The 26,031-nt window shown below is 38.9% G+C and overlaps 1 protein-coding gene across 2 annotated transcripts in view; it reads left to right on the forward strand.

Moving 5' to 3' along the window:
* The window catches only part of Dpp10 (dipeptidyl peptidase like 10), a 723,175-nt gene that overhangs the window by 325,885 nt on the left and 371,259 nt on the right, over window positions 1-26,031 (forward strand). The window lies entirely within an intron of this gene.

Here is a 26,031-nt window from a genome sequence, read left to right on the forward strand (position 1 = left end):
ACTACTTTAATATAATTTAGTGCACACACAGAGGCAAATATACACACACACGCCTACGTGGCACAGACCTCTAATCACAATTACTCAAGAGGCTCCCAAGTTCAGTGTCAGCCAGGGCAACTTAATAAAATTTTGTTGTTAAATGGAAAAAGTGGCCTAGGAACAGAATATTTTCAAAGTGTATGCTACTGAAGTGGGAAGGTTCACTTTTGCTCCTTCTGCTCAATGGGGTGTTGGGAGTTTCTAACTGAGGAGAACAGGCAGGCCCGGCAAATGAATTAAAGCTATTCAATCAGAGTCTGCAAAAATTATCTGTGTTCGCAAATGAACTTACATATTTAAATCACTGAAAATAGAACAGGATTTTGTTAGAACTAATTTGAAAATTAGTTGGAGGAAACAAATTCCCCACAAAAAATTGGTTGCATTTCTAATCATCAATAAAAAAGTGTAAAATGAAAGTAAGGAAATAATTCAACTAATAATAGAATCAAAAGACAGAAGCAAATTTTTCTTTGTATCCGTGTGAAATGCATTTTGTACACGTGTATGGTGTGTTGGATGCATACGAGTATACATACGAGCATAGAAGTATATCTCTGGGCGCATGCATGTTGGGGCCAGAGGAGGACACTGTTCACCACATTCCTTTGAGACAGGGTCTCACATTGAATTAGAAGCTTGCCATTTCAACTGGACTAGTGGCTAGGGAGTTGTCAGAATGCATCTATCTCATCCACAGTGTTAAGCTTATGGCAACATGCAGTCATGTATTTCTTCTTACATGGTCTTTAGGCATGCAAATTCAGATTTTCTCGCTTTCCATTGTTGGTGTTCTTACCCACTTATCTACTGCTCCAGGCCGCCAAAATAAAATACTTAAACAAGGAAACAAATGCTTGTGCCTTGAAAGGTACAAAACTTTTCTGAGAGAAACTTAAAACAATGTAAGTAAAGGGAAAACATGTTTTTTTATGTATTGAAAGACAATGCTTTAAAATACAAGTTATTTCCAAAGCAACATATAAATTAATACAGTCTGTCAAATATAAATAATGGGTTTTTTTGCATAAGGAAGCTTGCACTAAATATGGAATCTCATGACAACCCAAATTGTCAAATAATCCTGAAAATAGGGACAGGATGAGATGAATCCTCCTTACATATTTTAAAACTCAAAAGATTATAAACTGCTGCCCTTTGAATGTGACATGGCTGTGGAACAAACGAAATTATGGCGGCAGAGATTTCCTATATAAAACCCGAAGGAAATAAAGCCATGAAAATTCCACTATGGAGCAGACAGAGGTCCCCAAAGTCCTAATCCTGACTGAAGAGCAACTGGCAGCTCATGGTTTCTGGTCAGAGAGAGAGCGGTTTTTTTTAGGGCATGGCCACTGGCAGGGTGCCCAGGAACTGGTGGATGGCCCGACACCGTGTGCATATGGGCAGCACAAATCGGACTCAGGGGATTATTTAAAAATAAAGAGAAGAGAAGTCATGAAGCCAGCAGATGCATTGGGAGAAGGCCAGGAGTTGGCGGGAGGGAGTGCTGGGTGAAAATGATTGGGATGCATTGCATATACCTATGAAATTTTCTAAGAATGAATTTAAAATTGCTTAAAAATATGGTTATAAGGCTTGAGTAACTGAGAAAGTAGGATGCGGAGATATAAAAACCAGTGGGATAGGATGGAGAGTCAAAAGGCCCTGAAGATGTCCACAGAACAGGGGATTCTTTCAAGCAAATGGTACTAGGATAAGTGACAAGTTGCTTGAAAGAAGATGGATCCCCATCTGATGCCCCGTATAAAAGCTAAGGAGAATAAATTTATGACCTGAGTGGAAGGCTGAAAACTTTCAAATTTCTAGAAGAAAGCACACAATCCAAGCCTCTAGCTGCAGTTCCAGGGCATCTGGTTCAGTCTTCTGGCCTCCAAAGTTACTTTCCCTCTAATGTTCTAATGTGTGTGTATCATACTCACAGAGGAGTAAATAAAAAATAGTGAACTGAAAATAAAAACCACTAACACAGTAATAGGACAAACCACAGGAAGACATCTTGTGTATTAAGAGATTTAATCTGTTAATAAGTTAATATTATTCAGAGATTTGGAGCGATGGCTCTTCCACAGGACCCAGGTTCAATTCACAGTACCTACATGGCAGTTCACAGTCAAAATGTTGGCTCAATGTTTCAGGAAGAAAATGGTTTTGGAGATGGGTTGTTATGATAGTTCTTAAGCAGCATAAGACTACTTACTATCATGGAATTTCTAAAAAAAATTACATTTATTTTCTACCATAAAAAGTGGGACATATACTGAGAAGAAGAGAGGGTTTAACTGATGAGGGATAGAGTGGGGGAGAGAGAGAGAGAGAGAGAGAGAGAGAGAGAGAGAGAGAGAGAGAGAACGTGCTTTGGGTGAAAATTACCAAAATTCTCCATATATTCATGAAACTATCAAAAACTAAAATGATCTGAGATATACATAATTCTTATAAATGAACATATATACTATCTTTGATTAAATATAAGACCAGGGAGCCTTGATAGAATGTCTCCAATCTCCTGTTCTTGTTTAGCTGTAGCACAATTACGAGAAAACCCAGAGACACATATTGGGGTTCAACCTTCAGGTCACAAAAGCAAAACAGTCAGCTCTTACCTCTACCTCAATCTGAAATGACAATCCTGCCCCAGGAAGCCTCAGAATGAGACTGAGCTGAGACCTGTCTCTTCACATTTTATAATCCTCTCTAGTTCTCTAGAAGGTGTGCACTTCAACTGACCAGTTTCTATAGTACATTAGTGTGGCTACTGGGATTAAAGGTGTATGCTGCCATTGCCTGGTCTATGAGACAGACAAGTAGGGCTGTTTTCCTCTCTGAACTTCAGGCAAGCTTTATTTATTAAAATACAAGCAAAATGCCACTGCATTTAGCCCCACAAGGGGCCTCAACCCATTTTCACTGAGTTCCAGGGGTGTCTGTTCCAGTTTAACAGAACAGACATGCCTCTTGTTCAGGTGTTGTTGCCCTTCAGTCTCCAGAGATACTGATAAACTCATTGCTGAGCTTGATGAGACAGAAGGAACTGGATGCTCTTAGTTATTTTCTGCAATACAACAAATGTTAGTATTGTGCAAATGGGCAGGAGTTGTCCCTCTACTGCTCCTCCTGTTTGTTACCAATCAAGGCTGGGAGGGAAGCAGGTTAGAAGGGTGCAGGGAGTCCCCTAGAGTCTATTTTATTCCAGACATCTACTGAATCTCCTTCTCCTATAAGGGTAATGTCTCAATCTTTCTCTTCACCATCTGATACCAGAAGTATGTGGGATTACTTTTTATAGGTAAAGGATAATTCAATAAATACCTAGTGTGCAAGCATGAGGTTTCAAGTTCAGATCCCCAAAACACAAACAAAATGCAGGCAAGAGAGACACATTTGCAATTCCAGTTTGGGAAGGCGGAGACAGGATGTTCCCCACCATTGTCTGATCAACAAATAGCAGGCAGTATTGTGGTAATAAAGTAAAATAAACACGAATGGTTAAGCGGATGTTTTTTCCTGTGGTAGGTAATAATAAATGCCAGTCACTTTCAAATAAATGCGCCCCATCATGGTTTTCTTCCAGATTAGATTTGCACAGGACTCTGTCTTCCTGTATATCCTTGACCCATGGAAATCACTTAGCAGTTAGTTGATTGGCACTGGGGTGTATCCAGTGCACTAGCTTGCTACTTCTTTGTTCTGTTTAAACAGGTGGATTAGAGCAAAGCCCCTGTGAATAGTTCGGACATCATTCTGTGTCTGCATAGACATTTACCTCCTCTTTTATCGCAGCTTTCAGCTGTGTCCCAGGGAGAAAACGAGGACGTTAGCATGCAGGAGAAGCAAGGCAGGGCACGAGGCTGAACCTTTTCTCTACCTAATGATGTGGATAGCAGATCCCATACTTCAGGAGAGAAACAGGGGGCTTGTCTTTTTGAGGCAGAAGCATAATGTTCAGGAGAACGTGCATCATATTGTGTTTTCTAAGGCACGTCGAAAGGAGAGAAACTGAAGTAAAATGCTTACAGAGTAACATCTGTTCTCATGGGTTCTTTGACCTGCTTTCAACCCAGAGAAGTAAAAAACACAGCAACAGTTTAACGGGGATGGTCTGTCGGGTCGGGGTCTGTGGCTCTCACACAGAAGTGAGCAAGCCACCGTCTGTGCAGACAGGTGGCAAGAATTAAGTGGGAGGAAGATTGAATAAATAGAATGTAAAATTAGGAAAAGTCAGCAAAGGGAAAGATTAAACCGGAGGTAAGTATAGAAATATGTGTTTCAACAACTCTAATCATTTTCACGCTTCACATATGACTGCTAACTGTCAGCATGTTCAACCCTAGTGACGGAGAGCATTGTTTTTCTTGTGCCCCCATGATGGACTACTGAAGGTTGGTTGAGGCCATTTTGATCATCGTATTCATAACATAACCATTTATTCACCCTTTTAGGTCTTATGATTTAAGATTGACACTTTAGCTTCATAAATTACTTTTATTTAAAAAATTAAAAAAATGGGTCAGTGAGATGATTCACTGAGTAAAGGAGGTTCATGTTATGTTTGGTTTACTGAATTATATTTCTGGGCCCCACATCATGGAAGGAGGAAACAAATTTCCTAAAGTTGTCTTCTAAATGTCACATATATGCACTGATATGCCCAAGTACACACACACAGATAGATACATAGATAGATAGATACATAGATAGATAGATATAGATATAAATATAGATACATGAGGGCAGAGGGCAGAAAAAGAAAAGAAGGAAAGATATAAGAAAAATGTAAACACTAGAAGACTGTAGTAGACTGGAAGACAGCTCATTTGACTGTGTCTGCTTTGTATGGATGAAGAACTTTTAAATGTGCAGAACCCAAATACAAAAAGCTAGTTGAGATGTATACCACCTGTTTCAGAACTGGGGAGTAAGAGGCCAGTGGACCCTTAGGACTTGGGGGAGAGTTTCAGGTAAGAGAGAGACTCTCAAACAATGGTGGCCAGTAAAAGGAACGATACCCTGCTACCCACCATTCACACACACGCACACACCTGCCCAGGTGTACAAAAACACATACCCTTGAAGCTCTCTAGAAAGGCCACTGGTGCATGAGTAGAAGGAAGCAATGAACAATGTTAGCGCCACTCGGTGACCAGTGTTGCAGAGACTGGTTGACTTGGGACTCTACCTCAGTAGTACTAGCTGTTCTCTGCAATGGAACCTGAGGGTTAAAAGTTCTGAGGATAGTCCTCTGCTTCAGTCAGCCTGAGGGTTTTTTTTGTCAAGTCTAGGGCAAATCCTAAGAGTCCAATTTGCTCATTTCCAGGATCACATATGGGTAGTTATTCAAAGTAAATTTCTCCAGGTTCAATGTGCATGGTAGCGTTTGATTCTTTAGGTATATGGAGCATGTACATTTTTCTTCCAGGCTTCAAATGAAACAAAGAAGCAAACATAAAAACCCAAATTTCAAACAGCTGATATAAGTAGCCCAAACATTTGGCAAGAACTATTTTGTTAACCATGATCAAATGTGGACTGCCAACAGTAGTTTAAGGACAGTAGTTTAAGGGAAACAATCACAGCTTGCTTTAAACTGCCCTTTCTGTCTGGTTAAGGGCTCAGTGGGTAAAGACATTTGCTGCCAAGCCTGGTGAGCTGAGTTAAACCCCAGGGATACACATAGTACAAGGAGAGGACTCATTCTCAACAACTAAAGCTGTCCTTGTCTTTTGCAAGGACTGTTCCAGTGTACCATGAGCTGCTCTCCTCCACACACAAGTAAATAATAAATGTGATCGTTAATACTTTAAAAACTTATGCTTAACACATTTGCATTCTCATATGGAGTGGTAGACTGTAAATAGAAGATGTAAAGCTTGTCAGGACTCTCTCATACAAGGAGCTGATCCATGTGAATTGAAGGCTGATAAGTATACCCCAATGAAAGACTTGAAGATTCACTAGTGATCCATGGTTCTTCTAATGCTTACAGATTATTCTTTTTTTATTTATTAAAAATTTCCACCTCCTCCCCACCTCCATTTACCCTCCTCCTCCCCCCCTCCCCCTCCCTCTCTTGTCCTGAGAGCAGTCAGGGTTCCCAGCACCGTGGGAAGTTTAAGGTCCTCCCCCCTCCATCCAGGTCTATAAAGGTGAGCATCCAAACAAACCAGGCTCCCACAAAGTCAGTCCATGCAGTAGAATCAAAACCCAGTGCCATTGTCCTTGGCTTCTCAGTCATCTCTCATTGCCAGCCACATTCAGAGTGTCCAGTTTGATCACATGCTCCATCACTCCCAGTCCAGCTGGCCTTGGTGAGCTTCCATAAGATCAGTCCCACGGTCTCAGTGGGTGGACGCACCCATCTTGGTCCTGACTTCCTTGCTCATGTTCTCCCTCCTTCGGCTCCTCATTTGGACCTTGGGAGCTAAGTCCAGTGCTCCAATGTGGGTCTCTGTCTCTCTCTCCATCCATTGCCAGATGAAGATTCTATGGTGACATGCAAGGTATTCATCAGTGTGGCTATGGGATAAGCCCAGTTCAAGCACCCTCTTCTCTGCTGCCCAAGGAACAATCTTGGGACCTCTCCTTGGACCTGGGAACCCCTCTAGAGTCAAGTCTCTTGCAAACCCTAAAATGGCTCCCTTAATTAAGATATATACTTCCCTGCTCCCACATCCACCCTTCCTCCATCCCACCCATCCCATTCCCCCAAGCTCTCCCAAATCCTCCCCTTCTCCTTTCTCTCTTCCCTTCTCCCCTAACACTCACCCCGACACCCCCATGCACCCAAGTTTTGCCTGGCAATCTTGTCTACTTCCAATATCCAGGAGGATAACTATATGATTTTCTTTGGGTTCACCTTCTTATTTAGCTTCTCTAGGATCACAAATTATAGGCTCAGTGTCCATTGTTTATGGCTAGAATCCACTTATGAGTGAGTACATACCATATTCCTCTTTTTGAGTCTGGGTTACCTCACTCAGTAAAGCATTTTCTATTTCCATCCATTTGCATGCAAAATTCAAGATATCATTTTTTTTTTTTTTACTGCTGAGTAAAACTCTAATAATGTGTATATGTTCCACACCTTCTTTAACCATTCGTCTATTCAGGGGCACCTAGGTTGTTTCCAGGTTTCGGCTATTACAAATAGTGCAGCTATGAACATAGTTGAACAAATGCTTTTGTAGTATGATAGGGCTTCTCTTGGGTATATTCCCGAGAGTGGAATTGCTGGGTCCTGAGGTAGGTTGACTCCCAGTTTCCTGAGAAACCACCACACTGATTTCCACAATGGCTGCACAAGTTTGCATTCCCATCAACAATGGATGAGTGTTCCCCTTACTCCACATCCTCTCCAGCATAGGCTATCATTGGTGTTTTTGATTTTAACCATTCTGACAGGTGTAATCTCACACTGATCTTCCACCAGCTCACATCTCTCCCCTTAGTGGAAAGACTTTCTACAGTACATCCTGGGAAAAGCATGTATGTGCTTTTCCTGTCTAGCATCTTCTGACTGCACTGTAACTCCTGAGGTGTCATGAAAAATCCTTTCTCCAAAAGAAACAGAACTTGAGTCGGTGACAGACAGTCACCAGATACACTGCAGCATTCTTAGAAGGTAGCAATTCCAAAGCTGTTACTGTTGTCTTGTTTGCCATTGAAGAACTTGGCGTAGACTCTCACATACTTAAAATCCTTTGTGCCAAACTTTCTCATGTGAGTGAATGACAGTTGATGACAAGAGTGTATAGGAACTGTTTTAGTTAAAAATAGCACCCTTCCTTAGGAAAAATAATCACCGACAGTACACATACTGTAGACAGGTCGTCTATGCCTCCTACCCCAAATTTCAGCTGTTTTGGCATCCATAAAATCCTTTTTCTGTGAATTAAAAGCTGGTATATACTGACCACATATTAAGTTCTTGGCCAGAAGAGATGGTATGATTGCTTCTGGATTCCTTACCTTGTTTTCCACAGAAGGATGGACTGTCATCTTTGGAAATGTAAGCCAAATAAATCCTTTTCTTCCATCTGTTATTTTTGTGTCAGAATGTTTCATCACAGTAACAGAAATGAAATTAGAATACAGCAGTTAAGGAAGTTATCCAGTTTTGGTCAAGTCTAGTTTCCCCAGAGATGCCCAAGGGAGTAAACCTGCTCACATATGTACATGCATGCCATATATACCTCCTGTGCAAAACAGATGGTTTAAAAGTGAAGGATAAATTAAAGGCTACAGTGTGTCCAGGTTCTAGAGGTGTGTTTGAATCAAGTGAAAGATTTCAGTAGGATTGTACAACAGTCTCATTTCATCATCAGCCTCGAGTCAATTGTGTCACAGTGTGCCAATCTATAGAACAATCATTTGGGGGTTAAGGTTTTCCATCTTAAGATCAAAAGTATTCATTTGATACTTACAAAGCACTCATCTGCTTTCCCTTACTATCTACCCAGAGCACAGGGTTAATGGCTTATCATGCTGTCTAGCTGATCAATGTCCTTTAAAAAGCAGAACTTTTCCTCATAACTGCTTATAGTCAGTTACATCACATCTCAGACAGAACACAGAACACAGCTAAACCAACTATGTGATTGTGTAATCATCAACATTTTTTTTCAATCAGCAGAGTTTTTGATAGGGTTAAAAAATTAGAGAATTATAGGATGCTTAAGAAATACTTGAACCTCCCCAAAAAGAAAAAAAATACTGTCTCATTTTTTTCTGAACTTAGCCTTAAATTTAGTTATAGGTTTTTATTTTTATTATTATTTTGTGAGCATGTGTGTGTTTTGTGTGTGTGTGTACATGGAAGATACAGATACATGTTTATGTATGAGAGCAACCATGCACGCAGGTGCACACACTTGCACAGGAGGAAGCCAGAGGAGAGCATCATTTGGCCCACTGCATCATCTTCACGTTGTTCCTTTCAGGCAAGTTCTCTCACAGAACTTGGATCTAGTGTTCTGCAGCTATTCTTGTGCATCCAGCAAGTCAAGGCAATCCTCCTGTGTCTGTTTCCCTGAGTTTTGGGGTTAAAGGCAAGCATGGACATCAGGATCCAAACTTCTTTCTTTATACTTCTGAAACAAGTGCTCTTAACCATTGACCCATCCATCACTCTGGTATCTATTTCTGCTTTTCTGATATTGGTAACTATAAACTATAGACATTCTAAAAGGTATTTCTGCTCTTCATCTCATGGTCCAATTACCTTTGACAATTCGAATTTCAATCATTCTTACTGTCACTTCTTTCAAAGTTTTTTTTTAAATCAATGCAGTATTTAGTCCAATTTATTCAACTAAATCAATTTTCTGTTCAATTACATTTTACCTTATGATTTAATTACATACTCGTTGGAGTGCAGTGATCAATTCTTCTCTTTAGGGATTTAATTGAAATATGCATAAATTGATAAATGTATGCCATTATACATTTGAAGAGTCACAGCATCTGTTGTTTAAAAGTGTGAATTAATTTGTCAGACAACAAAAACCTTCACAGCTACTTTACATACTTATGTTCACAACTACAGTATTACTATTCTTTTTGTTGCCTTTCATGTATCACAGTTTTTTCCTCTTCCATATTCAATGATATGTTTCAATGTATTTTTCATTAAGTGGTGCCAGTGGCCCATGTGGGATGGTCACATCAGGGGTGAGAAATAGGCAGTGGGAAATTGCCTGAGCAAGTGTTCATGTCTGTGAGCATATGGACACATGACTGTAGAGGCCAGAGTTTGATGACAGGTGTCTTCTTCAATATGTTTTGAAGACTGAATAACTCACTGAACCTGGATCTCTCTGATTCTGCTCTAGGGATCCTATTGTCTGAACCTTAATTCCTCTGGGGCTACAGATACAAGGACTGACTAAGCATGTGGGTTCTAAGAATCAAACTCATGTCCTCATGCTTGTGGGACAAGCTGTTAACCGATTAAGCCATCTTCCCAATTCACTATTTCCGTATATTCTTCCTTAAACTGTGTCCATGAGGGCACATAGTGTTAGACTTTCAAAATAAACAGTGGAGAATTCTAAGGCCATAGATACCTAACCTGTATTTTATTCTTCTTTTATGCCATTATAGGAATCAGACAGGGGATGTCACATGTTAAAAATGTGTTTACCACTGAGCATCTCCCCAAATGTATAATTTCAAGGAAATGGATTTTTTTTATAGGATATTGATATCTTATGTATATAAAAATGTATATTTTTAAAAAGAAAACACTTTAAAACTTTCACTTATTTTGCCTTGATATATTTGCATTTTGTAGTTTTTGCTGCAGTGATTATATATTTCTTTAAAGTCAAACAAGAACGAAAATACTGTGTTTGATCCCACTTCTCTTTTTCTTTTGTCATCTTGGTTGTGCTGATATTATAGTTGTCTTGAAGGTAAGAAACAGGTTTAAGGTGCTAAAGAGGTAGAGCAGTAGGTAAGAGCACAAGCTGCTCACGCGTGAACACCTAAGTTTGAATCCCTAGCACGTAAAACACTGGCCATGGCTACATGTGCCTGGAACCCCAGAGCGGTGGAGGGGATGACGTTAGGAATGTCACTGGGGCTTGCCAACTGCCAGGGTGATGGGTTCAGTCAGGCACTCTTTCCCAAAGGAGTAAGATGTACGTTGATAGAGCAGGACAACTTCTGGTCTCCTATAACCTCTACTCATTCATGTTTCCATAGATGTGATATGTGTGTACACAACTCTGTCTCCCTCCCCCCCACACATGCACACACAGACACACATACACACAGACACACACACACACACACACACACACACACACACACACACACACCATGCTGCCAATGGATAGGCAATGCTACAGCAATCCTTTTTCGGTTCATTTGGTAGTTGACTATACTGCATCATGGCAGCAGGCTGTTGATTTTGAACAGCAAGCACAGTTGTTACTGGAATGGTATCAAGTCACTTTATAATGACTAAACTTTAGAGATTATCCATGAAAGATTTGGGGATGATATCAAAGCAGCTAAGCTAAAGATAGTTCCAATAGACATTCCAATAATTAGCATAGAACTTTTGAATGAAAAATCAAGGTTAAGATCATGATTAAATATGCAGAATTCATTATATCTCTAATTTATAAGTTCAATGAGGCATTATCTAAATCATGACTAAGGAAATATTACTGTGAAATTTGGGGTCATTTAATTAGTGATGTCAAAGTTAAAAGATTTGAGAGAAAAAGAGATGGTTATGATTAAGGGTTAATCTCTTTTAAGTGAACAATTGGAAACCGTGGATCTGAAGATTCTTCCTATTTACAAAGGACAAGTGACCCTTGATGGAGGAGGGTTATCTGTCTATTGTGTTATTTTCATTGGTCAATAAAGAGACTGCCTTGGCCCCTTGATAGGACAGAAAATTAGGTAGGTGGAGTAAACAGAACAAAATGCTGGGAAGAGGGCTATGAGCCAGAAGCCATGGAGCCAGCCACCAGGTCAGACATGCTGAATCTTTTCCGGTAAGCCACCACCTCGTGGTGCTACAGATTATTAGAAATGGGTTAATATCAAGATATGAGAGTTAGTCAGTAACTAACTCTCTAGAGATAATGGGCCAGGCAATGCTTAAATGAATACAAATTGTGTGTTGTTATTTCTGGGATTAAGCTAGCCATGCGGGAGCTGGGTGAGGTGAAAAGCAGGCCTGCCCGCAGCTCCTTTCTACAGACCCTGGCAAAGCTGGTGTGTACAGGAATAAGGATTTTGTAAAGAAGAGCATTTGTTACAGTTTCAAACAGGATGTCAGCAGCAGTGATTACCACTGTCCTAACCTATGGCTCTTAGTAGTCTAAGGAATTCTTTTCTGGGCTAAGGATGCAGTTTCCTGGTTGACAACAGTCAGTGCTCTTTCAGAGGCCCTGGCTTTGGTTCCTAGCACCCATATGGTGACTCACAACAGCCTCAGGTTCAGGGCATCTCTTCAGAACTCTACAACCACATGGCATGTACATGGTGCACATACATACATATAACCAACATCCTGATATACATAAAACAAAGAAGGATTGAACCAGCTACCAGGGCTGAAGTGGGCCTGAGAAAGCAAGCTCCAAAGGGGTGGGAGCCTATTCAGTCCAAGGGCATTGGCAGATCAGGATTGAGTCAGCAACCTGGCCCAGAGTAGACCTGAGACAGTGAACTCTATTGGGACAGATAAAGGTGAGTAACAGTTGAGTGAGTGAGCCAAAGAGAGAGACCCCTGAGGGTCTGGATGTGAATCTGGGACCTTCAAGGGAGTAGAAATAAGTCAGGACCTCTGTGGGTATGGGCAAGAGTCTAGGACCTCCAATGAACTAGGCCTGAGCCAGGACCTCTGCTGGCCTGGCCGTGAATTTAGGGTCTCCGAAGTAGTAGGCAGGAAACAGCGGTCTCTACAGATCCAGGTGTGAGTCTGGGACATCAGAGGGAATAGGCCTGAGCCAGGACCACTGTGGGTCTGGGCATTGGTCTGTGACATCAAAGGGAATAGGCAGGAATTAGAAACCTCTGCGGGTCTGAGCATGACTCTGGGATAATGAGGGAGTAAGCCTGAGCCAGGTCCTCTGTGGGTCCTGGCATACCTAACCCTAGGAGCGCTGAAGGAGTAGACTGGAGCCAGAGACCTATGCAGGACCAACCCCAAGCCAAAGACCTATGCAGAAATGGATCCAGACCAGGATTTACAGAAACAGGTCTGAGTTGACAATGTAGGCTAGAGCAGGCCTTGCAGCAAACTGCAAGGGAGCAGAACAAATCCCAGGAGCTTTGAGCAATCTCCAGGACCACAGAGTGACCAATGGTGTAACTAGAACCCTGGCACTGACTGTACTATGAGGAACAACCATCTGAGCCTTGGATTCAGTGGCACCTAGAAGATTAATCAACAAAATCACAAACAGCCCCAACCATACCTATTAGAGGAAAAGATGAGTAGAAAAGGTAAGAACATATGCAACACCACAAAGAGCAACATGACACCAGTAAAACCTAAAGACCCTACAACAGCAAGACTTGAACAGTCAAATATAGATGAAGCAGAAGAAAATGATCTAAAAAGTAACTTCAGAAGAATGTTTGAAACTCTTAATGAAGAAATGAGAAATTCCCTCAAAGAAATGGAGGAAAAGAAAAAGAAAAAAAATTGGCAGACATGGCAAAGACCTGAAAGAAAGCCAAGAAAAATCAATCAAACATATAAAAGAAACTATTCAGGACTTGAAAACTGAAAGAGAGACAATAAAAAGAACACAAACCAAGGGAATTATAGAAACAGAAATCATGAGAAAACGATCAGGAACCACAAACGCAAACATGAAAAGCAGAATACAATCAATGGAAAAGAGAATCTCAGGCGCTGAAGATAGAACAGAGGAAATAGCCTCATCAGTCAAAGGAAACATTAAATCTAACAAAAACTTAACCCAAAATATCCATGAAATATGGGACACCATAAAAAGGCCAAACATAAGAATAATAAGTATAGAAGAAGGAGAAGAAGTTCAACTGAAAAGCACAGAAAATATATTTAACAAAATAGAAGAAAATTTTCCCAACCTAAAGAAAGATATGCCTATGAAGATACCGGAAGCTTACAGAACACCAAATAAACTGAATCAAAAAAAAAGGGGCCCTCGCCACATAATAATCAAACCACTAAACATACAGAGTAAACAAAGTATATTAAGAGCTACAAAGGAAAAAGACCAAGTAACATATAAAGGTAGATCTATCAGAATTACACCTGACTTCTTATTGGAGACAATGAAAGCCAGAAGGTCATGGTCAAGTGTTATGCAGATATTAAGAGACCACGGATGTCAACCCAGACTACTATACCCAGCAAAACTTTCAATCATCATAGAAAGACAAAACAAGATATTCAGTGACAGAACCAGATATAACCAATATCTAGCCACAAAAGCCAGGCCTACACAAAATACTAGAAAAAAAAAACAAACTTCAACCCAAGGAAGTTGGCTACATCAATAAAAACACAAGACAATTAATGGTCACATAGCAGTAAATCCCAAGGAAGGGAAAAAAGCACAAATTAACATCACCAACAATGAAAATTAAATTAACAGGAGATAACAATCACTGGTCATTAATATCCCTTAATATAAAAAGACTCAACTCACCTATGAAAAGTCACAGGCTAACAGATTGGATAAAAAACGGAATCCATCCTTCTGCATACAAGAAATACATCTAAACCTCAAAGACAGACAATGTCTCAGAGTAAAGGGTTGGAAACAAATATTCCAATCAAATGGACCTAAGAATCAAGAGGGTATAACTATCCTAATATCTAACAAAATAGACTTCAAACTAAAATAAATCAAAAGAGACAAAGAAGTACATTTCATATTAGTGACAGAAAAAATCCATCAAGAAGAAATCTCAATACTGAACATCTATGCCCCAAATATAAGGGTACTCTCATTAAATCCACATGATTATTTCATTAGATGCTGAAAAATCTTTTTACAAAATACAGCATCCTTTCTTGATACAGGTCTTGGAGAGAAAAGGGATACAAGGAACATACCTAAACATAATAAAGGCAATATACAGCAAGCCAATAGCCAACATCAAACTAAATGGAGAGAAACTCCCAGCAATCACACTGAAATCAGAAACAAGACAAGGTTATCCACTCTTTCCATATCTATTCAATATAGTTTTTGAGGTCCTAGCTAGAGCAATAAGACACCAAAAGGAGATCAAGGGGTTCCAAATTGAAAAAGAAGAAGTCAAACTCTCACTGTCCTGATGATATGATAGTTTACATAAGCGACTCCCAAAATTCTACAAAGGAACTTCTACAACTCATAAACACTTTTAGTAATATAACAGGGTACAATATTAACTAAAAAAAATCAATAGCACTCCTGTACACAGATGATAAAAGGGCTGGGAAATATCAGAGAAACGACACCCTTCACAATATCCACAAATAGCATTAAATATCTCGGAGTAACTTTAACCAAACAAATGGAAGACTTGTATAACAAAAACTTTAAATCTTTGAAGAAAGAAATTGAAGAAGACACCAGGAAGTGGAAAGATCTCCCATGCTCTTGGGTAGGTAGAATTAACATAGTAAAAATGGCAGTCTTACAAAAAGCAATATACAGATTAAATGCAATGCCCACCAAAATCCCAGCAAAATTCTTGACAGGCCTCAAAAGAACGGTACTAAACTTCATATGGAAAACAAAAAACCCAGGATAGCCAAAACAGTCCAGTACAATAAAAGAACTTCTGGAGGCATCACAATTCCTGACTTCAAACTCTACTATAGAGCTACAGTACTGAAAACAGCCCTGGTATTGGCATAAGAACAGAGAGGAGGACCAATGGAACAGTATCGAAGGAGGTGATTAATATATTTACCTTGTATATAGGTTACCTTAAATATTTATTTATTCTCTGATTTGTAGTTTGGATGTGAATTCAAAATAACCATCCTGTATAAGGCTTGGTGGTGCTGATTTTCAGGTTTTTAGAATAATGAAATATATCAAATTGGAGTGTGTGTGTGTGTGTGTGTGTGTGTGTGTGTGTGCGTGCACACTTGCACACACGAATGCACACATGTATATTTGGGTGCCTATACCCTTGTGTATGGAAGCCAAAATCAATGTCAAATGTCTTTCAGAAATACTCTTTCATAACTTTTACAGACAGTGTCTCTCACAGAACATGGAGCACATTGATGTGTTAGATTGCTGACCTGCAAGCTCCACAGACCAGCATTTTCCCCCTTCCTCAGAGCAGAGATTAGAGGCATGCACAACACCCATGTTTTCATATAGGTTATAGAGATTCGAATTCAGATCTTCATGCTTGCTCTTCAAGTCCTTTGCTCTCAGCGCTTTCTTCTCGGCCTGACAAGCAACTTTTATGTTGTATGAAATTTGAATTTTCACTTCATAATAGCAGCCCTGGAGACTGGGAGAGTATGGAATGCGAGGCAGTCAGTTTTACAACCTGGCAAAGCCAAGCCAGGGTAGGATGCTGACTGAGGCAGAGAATAGAATGTGTAAAAACTTTATAGAAAGCAAGACACTCCTTTCCCTTCCTTTGGCTAAGTAAACAGTGCAATGCAGCCTTCCATATCAGCTAATCCTTACCTTTCCCTCTGATACTCATTTGTAATTTTCTCAGTCACACATGGGTTTGACTCTTCTTACAGTTTATTTTAAAATTTTCTAGATGCTTGACCCTGTCTAGTCTATAAGTCACTAGACAAACTTGGCTTTTGGTAATTTTCTACTCTAAACTTCAAGTTTGGCTGCTAGGGGAAGCTTGACTGAGTGATGGTAGCAGATAGTTAAACTACCAGTAGGGAGTCTAGTGTGTTCTGCTTATCTGTAATTAGACGTACATTGACTCAGGACAATTTTATTTTGAAAATGAGACATCTGATTTTTATCTCATACAATGTTCATCTGACACAAGATGTTTTACTAAGGAAAGACAAGACTCTGCATAAGTCTTCTTTTTGCCTGCTAATTATGGTAGATTGGGTACTTAGGCAGAGGTCTTTGGTCTATGAGTTTGAAATTAAGAAAGTTTTTGTCACAGGTGTTGCCTAAAAATATAAATAAGAGCCACTAAAACTGAGCTTAAGCTGCTATTGTTTAAACAGACATTCTAAGGTGGGAGATAAGATATTTGTAATTCAAGAGTAGTTGATTTTCTTCTTCTGTTTTATTTGTTTGTTTGGCAAATTATTAGAAGAATAAACTGATCCTGTGAAAATTGTTGCTATTCACATTTTAGCCAAAATCAGATAGACTTCATTAGTTAAGTAGCTGTCAACTGGTCCATTATGTATCCCGGAGGAGCTCTTTATCATGGGAAGGGCCATTCCTACAGTTGGCATTTCTGCATGAATTAGTACTAGTTGTCAGGGAAGACATTACAATGAAGGTGACATTTCTTGTGGTAACATTTTAGTAAAATGTGTTTGTGTTCCTGACTTTATCTTATTTATAGGAATTTGAATCTTGAAGGCAAATATATGTCTAATTCCATCTTGCACCCAGCCACCAAAATATTCTTAGAGTATAAGGTAGTTTTTCAAGTGCAAAGCAATTGCTCCTTGGTGGCATTGAATGCTGTCCTGATCATCCTATGATCATCTGAGAGGAGCGGTTTCAATTTGGTATTGAAATTTGTTGTATGGGCATTTCTATGAGCGATGTTGAAAAAAAACTGATGGTCCTACCTATGGTAGGATGAGTTATCTTACTTCAATTAATTATAAAACATTCCCCACCACAGACATTCTCACAAGTCAATCTGATCCAGGAAATACCTCAATTAAGACGATCCCTTCCCAGGGGTCTCTAAGCTCTGTCAACTTGACAGTTCAAGCTAGCTAGAAAAGTGGGTTACAGCAAAATAGAAAACCCTTTGCTGTAGGTATGAGATGCTATCTAATGTCTTTCTTCGTTTGTTTGTTAATGGTCTACTAAGTTTATACATTCCAAAGCTGTTTTTTTATTGTTATGTTTTTGTTTAATTTTCTTTTGTCTATTTTTTCCTGGTAGTGGAAGACTGTTAGGCTGGACATAGAGATGAACAATGAATGCATATTAAGGAAACCAAAGACAGTACAAGATGGGGTGACTCCAAGACTGCAACATACCAGTTCTATATCATTTCAAGATTCTAATAAGACCTTGAAATTTTTTTCCCACTCTGTGAACTACTAAGGAAAAATAAATAGTTCTCAGTGAGAAGGAAAAAGATGGCTGATGAGTTTCTCTGTTAATTGTCTCCCCACAGAAATACTAAGCTGGACAGTTTAGTGTACAATCAAAGGTGTTCAAAAATCAATTTGAGAGCATAACAACCACTATAGGCATAGTAAAATGAAACAATATATTGAAAAAATTATGAAGTAAAGAGTTGTCTATATCACCTATTTCACAACTCTAAGTGGCCAAGCTTAGAGAGAGATGCCTCTTGCTAGGAGGAGGAAAAATAGTTAAGTCCACATCTTCGACTTGTAGCCCAGAACTGAGAAAAGCCCTATGACTCCTACTAGCAAGTTGGCCAACCAATACAGATTGAATTCTGAGAATTGTTTCAGACAAGACATGTGACTGCAGTATTTACCCCCTCTCCAACTTCGTGGACTTAGTGAAAGCAGCAGTCTTCACTGCCTGTACATGTCATGAAAGCCAGCATGAGGCTTCCGTTGTTACCTCATAGCCAAATACATCCTACCACCCAGCACCAGCTTACAGAGCTACAGCCCAGCCCAGGCCTAATGTAGACACCTGTGTCCCAGTGGAAGAGAGTTCTTTGACTGAGGTCATTAGAATCCTTGTCACAGATCTTGCCATACCTCTTTCCTTCTGAGATTACACAAACTTCTTAAAAGAAAATGGTGTGTCTTCCAAATAATCTTTAAATGGCTTCTTTTAACATATATGAAGTTTTTGAAAACTCAAAAGAAAGGCATCCAAGGTAAATAAAAGAGTAAAAATAATGAAAGGGATTGCATGATCAAATATTAAATGACTAGTATGAGAGATCAGATGGGGGAGTTATTAAGCGATGATGTGAAGACTCTAAAGAGCTGGAATTTAAGGATGATTTGAAACAGATGAAACATCCAAGCAGGACCTGGAGTATGTGTGAGTGGGTATGATAAGTAAATCAGAATGCAAAGGCAATATGTGATCTGCGGACCCGCAAAAAAGACAAATGACACAGATCATATATGGTTGAATATAAGCTTTGGAATATGTGTTAAATGTTAAACTTTGGTTTTAGGGATCATAAAACTTTTTTTCATGAAAGACAAGAAAAAAGTAGGTAGAATGGGATGGCATATGCAGTGGGAATTCCTGGAGGCTGAGAAGTTGTCTTATTGCTAACAACTATTTTGGCAAAACATTTTAAAGAATAGCATTAATACAGGAAACAGGAGGCAGGGCGGCAGAAATGAGCATATGCTACATTAGTCATTTTTTTCTTGCTTTTGTATATGAAAATTACCAGACAAAGCAGTTTAAGGGGGAGGGTTTGTTCTGGCTTACAGTTCCTGGAGGACAGAGTTTACCATGGAAGGGAAGTATGGGAGGAGCAGGAGATCTGCTGATCAATCTGAATCCCTAGTAAGGAAGCAGCGAAGGAACAAGAAGTAGGGCTGCTCTCTAAAACCTTAAGGACCATCTCCAGTAATCCAAGTCCTATAGCCAGGCTTCATATCCTAAAGATTCCTTAATTTTCTCAAACAGTACCCATGGCTGTTCTAACACAGGAGTTTGTACAGGAACATTCCGATTAAAAACCTAGGCATATGGAATTTGGAGACTGGGTGTAGCTAAAGTTACAGTGCATTCATGTTAAACCTACTGAGTTTAGTGTAACAGTCTTTAAAAATTGACTCGAATCAGTATAGCAAGGTATCAGTAAAATGATCACTCCGAGAAAAGCTGATTTGGAAAAATTGAAGCCCATAGCTTAGTTTTGAAGAGTTCCTCTTGGAGGTTGGTACCTGTAGAGATGTTTGAAGAAAGAATCCCTGAGCAAGGCAAAGGTTCTGCTCATCTCAACCCTTCTATTCAGGATCAACTGAATGTAGAGGAAACACAGGATTGAAGTGGTAATTCCAAATGCAGGGCGGTGTTGGCAGTTCCAGCTTCAGGAGAGAAGGCTGCAACTATACTGCAGGAGGTACGCAATATATACTAGCACGTGCAGCAGGCACAAGGACACAGAAATGTTTTGCATAACAAAGTTTATTGTTGTGTAAAAGCTTTATAGAACAAGTGGGAAAATTCAGGACAGAGAAGACTTGGATAAACAGGTTTATGATACTTTTCAATGTAGAGAAGTATATTCACTATATACTAAAATATGTATAAGTATTAGGTCACAAGCATAAGAAATCAAAGATATTTAAGAACCCAGAGTGCATGGATTTAGTTGGAGAGTAAAAGTGGGGGTTTTTGTTTTTGTTTTTTAACAAACATACAAAATTTCCCCTTCCCAAATATTTGGTGGGTGATTGGGGGGGGGGGGGAGGAAAGGATGTGGATTTAACAAAGTTTTGAAATAGATAAAAAGATGAAGCTGTTTCTTGTGGATGTGGGGCTCCTGAAATGATGAGAACCTGTGGCCCTGCAGCAAGGAGTGTTTTTTGCTAGTAGGATAGGCATCCTGCTGTGTCCCAATCATGAATGGCTCTGGATTCTTGATTGATCCTTGAAATGCTTAATTAAGGAATGAAATCTTAACTCAATATTTAATAAATCATTTGTGAAATTGTTTGACTTTTCCTGTGAAAACAGGCCATTTTGTCATTCTATAATTCTTAACTTTGATTTCTCAGGATATTGGTTCTGTGTATTCTTTAACAATATAGGAGAATTCAGAATGCTTATCTTATACATATAACAGTATACTATTTTAAGATCATATTTGGATTCAAATGCCTTAGAAAACCTTGAAATTTCTTTTTATGTTCTTAACTTTTTTTCAGTTTTTAAAGAATTGTTTATAGACAGATTTAATATTATTCTTCAATATTAAGCAAGCAAATCATCTTTGCTAAGCTAAACATATGCTTACATTTTTAGTAAGTAATAAAATAATCTCAACTAATGAGGTGACTTTATGCTAATATAAACAGAGACTGGAGTTTTTTCAACTGTCAGCTTCCCATTAAACCACCATGACCCATGTTAATGGATTGGGCTTTCTTATCTGTTGCTATCTGAGAGAACATCATTTTAAAAATTCAGGGCATCTGGAAGAAGGAAATATTTGTTTTCTGACACCTTTCTGTGTCAAAATAGCTGTACAAAAGCAAATTAAGGAAGAAAGTGTTTTGTTCGGTCCATAGCTGAAGGCTACAATCTACCACGCTGAGGAAAACATTATGGCAGGAGGACGAGGCCGCTGGTCTTATTGCACCCACAGCCAGGAAACAGAGGGAAATGAATGTTCACATGAAAGAGGTTCTCCTTTTTGCATTGATTCCAGTCAATGGTATGGTGCTATCAACATTTTTGATGTGCCTTCTAAATTAATCTAATCTAGAATAGTCCTCATAGATGTGGTCAGAGCTTTGTGTTCAAAGTTATTCCTTATCTGTTCAAATTTATGATTGGTATAAGTCATCAAATTTCCATCCTTGTCTTTTTGACATTCAACCATATCACTTTTAAGCCAGTATGTTCCATACTTTACTAGCATAGATTCATAACTAATTCTACAACACAATATGCATAAAAATCACTATGTATTTTTAATAGCACAAACCTGTATAAACATTCAAAGTAGGAGTCTCTTCTGAGATATAAAATGATCTTTTAAACCTGAGCTATAGAATCAAGAACAAGCTACAGTGTTTTAATACACAATGGCATAAATGAATATCCCCACTCCAAAAGGGTAGAATAGAAACAAAAAGCAAGGAAAGATCAGACAGGCAAGAACCAAACCCAACAGGGAAAACTCTAAATCCTTAAGACTCAAGAGGGAATTGTCTACTCCAAAGGCCTGTAGGCAACCTTTTCAATCCAACTCTGATACCTCTGTCACACATAGTATCTCTCTTGGGTCAACTTTCAGCTTCCTTCAATGCCTTCAGCTTTTCTCAATAACCTCCCATGATTATGGTATTATTGACAACCTAGTATCTACATTTCAACTTAGGCTTTGCCTTTATAACTTCTTCCAGTGCCAGCCCACTCCAGTGAGTCCTTTCATAGAATCTGAACCCATAACACACAAGTGTTCTCAGCAGTGTTTGGAAAGCATTCTATGTATGTTGCTATGATCCCCTATTCTTACATCTTTCGTGTCTATCAGTTGAGTGTTCTCCTGTCAGGATGGCATATATCCTTGTTCACACTGGACAAAAGTAGCTTCTTTCAGCCTGGATGGCTAATTTTTTGGAGCAGGTAATATTTCAGTTCAGGATGACCCATTCCAAAGGGATTTGTTTCCTTCTAATTCAGAATTTTTCACCAGTGCACTCTCACTCTTGGTATACCATTCCTATTGTCTGTGACTTTGAATGTGCTCAGACTTCTTTCCTAGAAAAACCTGACTTTTTAAATTTTCTCTTCATTCTATTCCACTATAGATATAAAAAAGCAGAGATCATTAAATGCCACAGCCTGAATGCAATGTTATCTTAATCTTTCCTCTGCCAAACAATGAGTTCACTTATTTAAAATACAGCCTCACACAAGTTCTCAGAGCATGGGCAGAATTTTACCACATCCTTTTTCCATATTTGAAAGAATGGCTCTTAGTTTAGTTACGTGAAGATCCCTGTTCCCCTTAAAAGCCCACAAGCCAAGCCTTCACTATCTACATTTCTCTTGTAGTCTGGTTCTCTAAATTCCTACCAAGTTGGCTTGTTGGTATCTTCTTAAATAATATAGGGCTTTTCTGGTTTCAAGTTCAAACCTATTATACCTTCCTCTTGCAATACTACTTCAAAGGCCTGCAAATGACATCATCACAGCCCTAGTCCCACCAGATCAGGTTATGTATGTGTTACTGTCCTCCTTGCTGCATCATAGAGACTGAAAAGAGCAATTTACAGGATGCAGAGCTTATTTTATCCTGCATTACAGGGGATGCAGTTAAATATGATGGAGAAGATGCAGTCATGGGAGCTGAGGCTCTTCTTGACACCTAGTCAGAATGGAGAAAGAATGAATTCCTATGATCAGCTAATTTTTAATTTTTAATATAATCTTAAACCCCTAGAATGGTGGGTCCTCACAACTTCAACTAACCTAACTTGGAAAATCCCTCACTGAGTTTTACCTCTAAGGTGTTTCTAGATCCTGTCAATATGACAAGCAATATAGACCTTCACTGGGTGATATGAATCTTTATTGAGACTGGAGTTTCAATAGCTAGGGAAGTTCTTTCAGTGTGAAAATCTGGTTGTTTGAGACATATTTCATTCAATTTTATAACTGAATTATTTCCTATGCTGGGATCATAATCTTTTACCACATTGAAAGCAAAATTATATGAAATATTTGCTCTTGGCTTTGAGTGGAAGAGGTACAAATTGCAGGGTTTTTACCTAGAAAGTCCTAAACTAGGATATACTGGTATAAATTTCTTTTTTTAAATGCTTTAGTTTTGTGTCTATTGGTGTTTTGCTGTGCACTATACACATGTGGTATCCATGGGACCCAGATCCTTTGGACATGGAGTTATACTTACGAGTGCCTTGTGGGAGCTGAACTAGGAGCCTCTGAAAGAGAAGCATAAACTTCTAACTGCTGAGCTATCTCTCCAGCTCCTGCAATGTATTTCTTTTTGTTATTCAAATAATAGGGGAAAAAGGATTGAGCTTATGTGACAGCCATGTTTGTTTATGAGTTTTAGAGACTGCAAATGCAAGCACTTAGGATGGGGGGATAGAAAGTGAAACTATCGTGTCAAATATTTTCCTTTTTCGGGATCTGATTGAGTTGAATATGTGTTTAGGATAATTGGCTCTTAGACTTCAGTGAGCTGAAAAGAAGGAAAGATTATTTAATCAAGGTACCGTAGAAGCATGTATAAAGCTGTGTTTTAAGGATGCTTGAAGCATACCTAGCTTAATCTTCCCATGTTAAGGTACTCCACTCATTGATGAGCCACTCATATTTCATTTTCTAATATCAAACAAGGAATAAGGCAGTTTAGAAATGCTTTTGCCACTGTGTTACTTATTAGTCTAGCAAGAGAAGTTCTGAAAGCAGCCAGTGGGCTTTTTAGCAATTATAAGTGATACAGTAAGTGAGGAGGAATGTAAGAACCAGAAAACTAGATTAGAAAGAATGGCTTGAAAAACAATGAATACAGACAGATATTAAATGATTTTGTATGATTTCATGAGATCTTTGTTCTATATTGAGCTAAAGAATTACATGATGATTTTAAAAAGAAAAGTTTTCACTCTAATAAAATGTGAAGACCAGGAGTAGAAATTTGTAGGCATGGTATGAAGGGCTAACAGTATTCACAAATCTCAAATCCAATTATCCAACAAAATTGACTTTAAAGTAATCAATGCTAAGTGTATTCCTTATCTTATCAAGCTTCATTTCCTTCTACTTGGGTTCTAAGAGAAATAATGATTAATATTCCTACCTGTATCCTTAATTAAAAAATCCCTCATGTCCTATTTAGGGTTGTCTTGTGAGAGACCACATAGCATGAATTACGTTCTCCCTTCCATTGACCTAGGACTGTTCATAGTAAAAGTACACTCTCAGATCTGCTTAATCTCTAGAACCTCATAAATCATCCATGTTTAAGATTCCCCTTTTTGTTTGTTTTCTGAGAGGTAAACCACTTTGAGGATTTGGCTGCTTCATTCACTTGTTTGATATAAGAGGAGTGTGTGCAAAGGTATAGGAATCACTAATGGTGCAGTAAAAGTCTATGGAGATGCTTGTTGAGGGCATGCTATTTAGTTCTTTCTTACAGTCTATGGTGATTTGCTCATGAAAATCAAAGAGTTCAGAGTAGATCTATCAAAGGGAAAGATACTGAGTGGGATAGGTGTAAAGTCATTGAGCACAAGAAAATAGGAGAACAGATCAGTGAAAAAGACCAAACAAGGAACATACCTAGTCTGCCTCACCTTTTACAGTTTGTAGGTGGAAGGAATAGAAGAGTCAAAAGGAATAGAAAATGCCCCATGAATGCTTAATCTTAATGTGACTATGTCTTTTGTTGTGCATGGATACAATGTTTGTAGGAAAAGTAAATGATATAAAGAACCAGTTTATTGGTAGTTGATTTCAGAAGCTAAGAAAGCCTATGGGGCATTTTTTTTTTGATTGATTGATGATTGATGTAGGAGGGGGAGTGTAGCAAGGAGGCGGCTTGTTGGTTCCCGACTGTTCAGCTCCAAAACAATCAAACAGAAACTGTATTAATTAAATTACTGCTTGACCACCTACATATTAAATTAACCCATTTCTGTTAATCTGTGTATTGCCATGAGGCTGTAGCGTACAAGGAAAAGTTATGTCTGGCTTCAGCAGGGCTACATGGCTTTTCTCTGACTCTACCCTTCATTTTCCCAACATTCAGTCTAGTCTTTCCCACCTAGCTCTGCTCTGCTATAGGCTCAAAGCACTTCTTTATTCATTAATAGTGATCACAGCATACAGAGGGAAATCCCACATCAGGGGAGAGCTTAGTCTACTGTAGGTGCTGCCACTTTGTAGATTTTCCACAGCAAACCTCAGAGAGACAATCCCACAATACAAATCACCTTCTCTAAGCTCTATCTACTTATGTGTCAAGCTGATAAAAATTAACTAACAAATACATAAAAGTTAGCCATCTAGAAGCAAGACCATTATTTTTAATAAAAGCCATTTTCTAAAGTTCTCAAAATGGATTGGATGATATGATAATATCCTGGGTGATTTTGATCTGCACTCAAAAAAAAAACAAAAAACAACCTAGTAAAATGCCAGGGTTCTCCGACCCCAAGAGGATGCAGTTGAGTTGGAATCATATGGAGACAGAGGGCTGGAAAGAGGCCCAAGTCTGCATAAGGATAGTTCTGCATGGGCTGACTTAGCATTGTGAAATTAATGTAAATCAGCAGCTCCTGTAAGTTAAACACTGGATTGTAGATAAAAAGAACGGCTTCCTTTAGGAGCTGGAGGGTGTTCTTTCTGCTTCCTTCCTTTCAAAATGGGTGGCAGATTGCCTATATTTTAATTAATTTCTATTTGCTAAGCCATGAAAATGAGTAAGCCTCTCACTAACCTATGTTCATTGCACAGAGAAGCATGTGTTAGGCAGGTTTCCTGATACTGCCGGAGAATTAATGTGAGTCAAGCACAAAAATCTGTTGGGGTTATTGAAGGCTGACAATGGTGCTTCTAATGTGTGTTTATAATACACATTTTCTCCCTTACAGAT

This window comes from Myodes glareolus, chromosome 5, assembly GCF_982192425.1.
Source record: "Myodes glareolus chromosome 5, mMyoGla1.1, whole genome shotgun sequence".
Classification (NCBI taxonomy): domain Eukaryota; kingdom Metazoa; phylum Chordata; class Mammalia; order Rodentia; family Cricetidae; genus Myodes; species Myodes glareolus.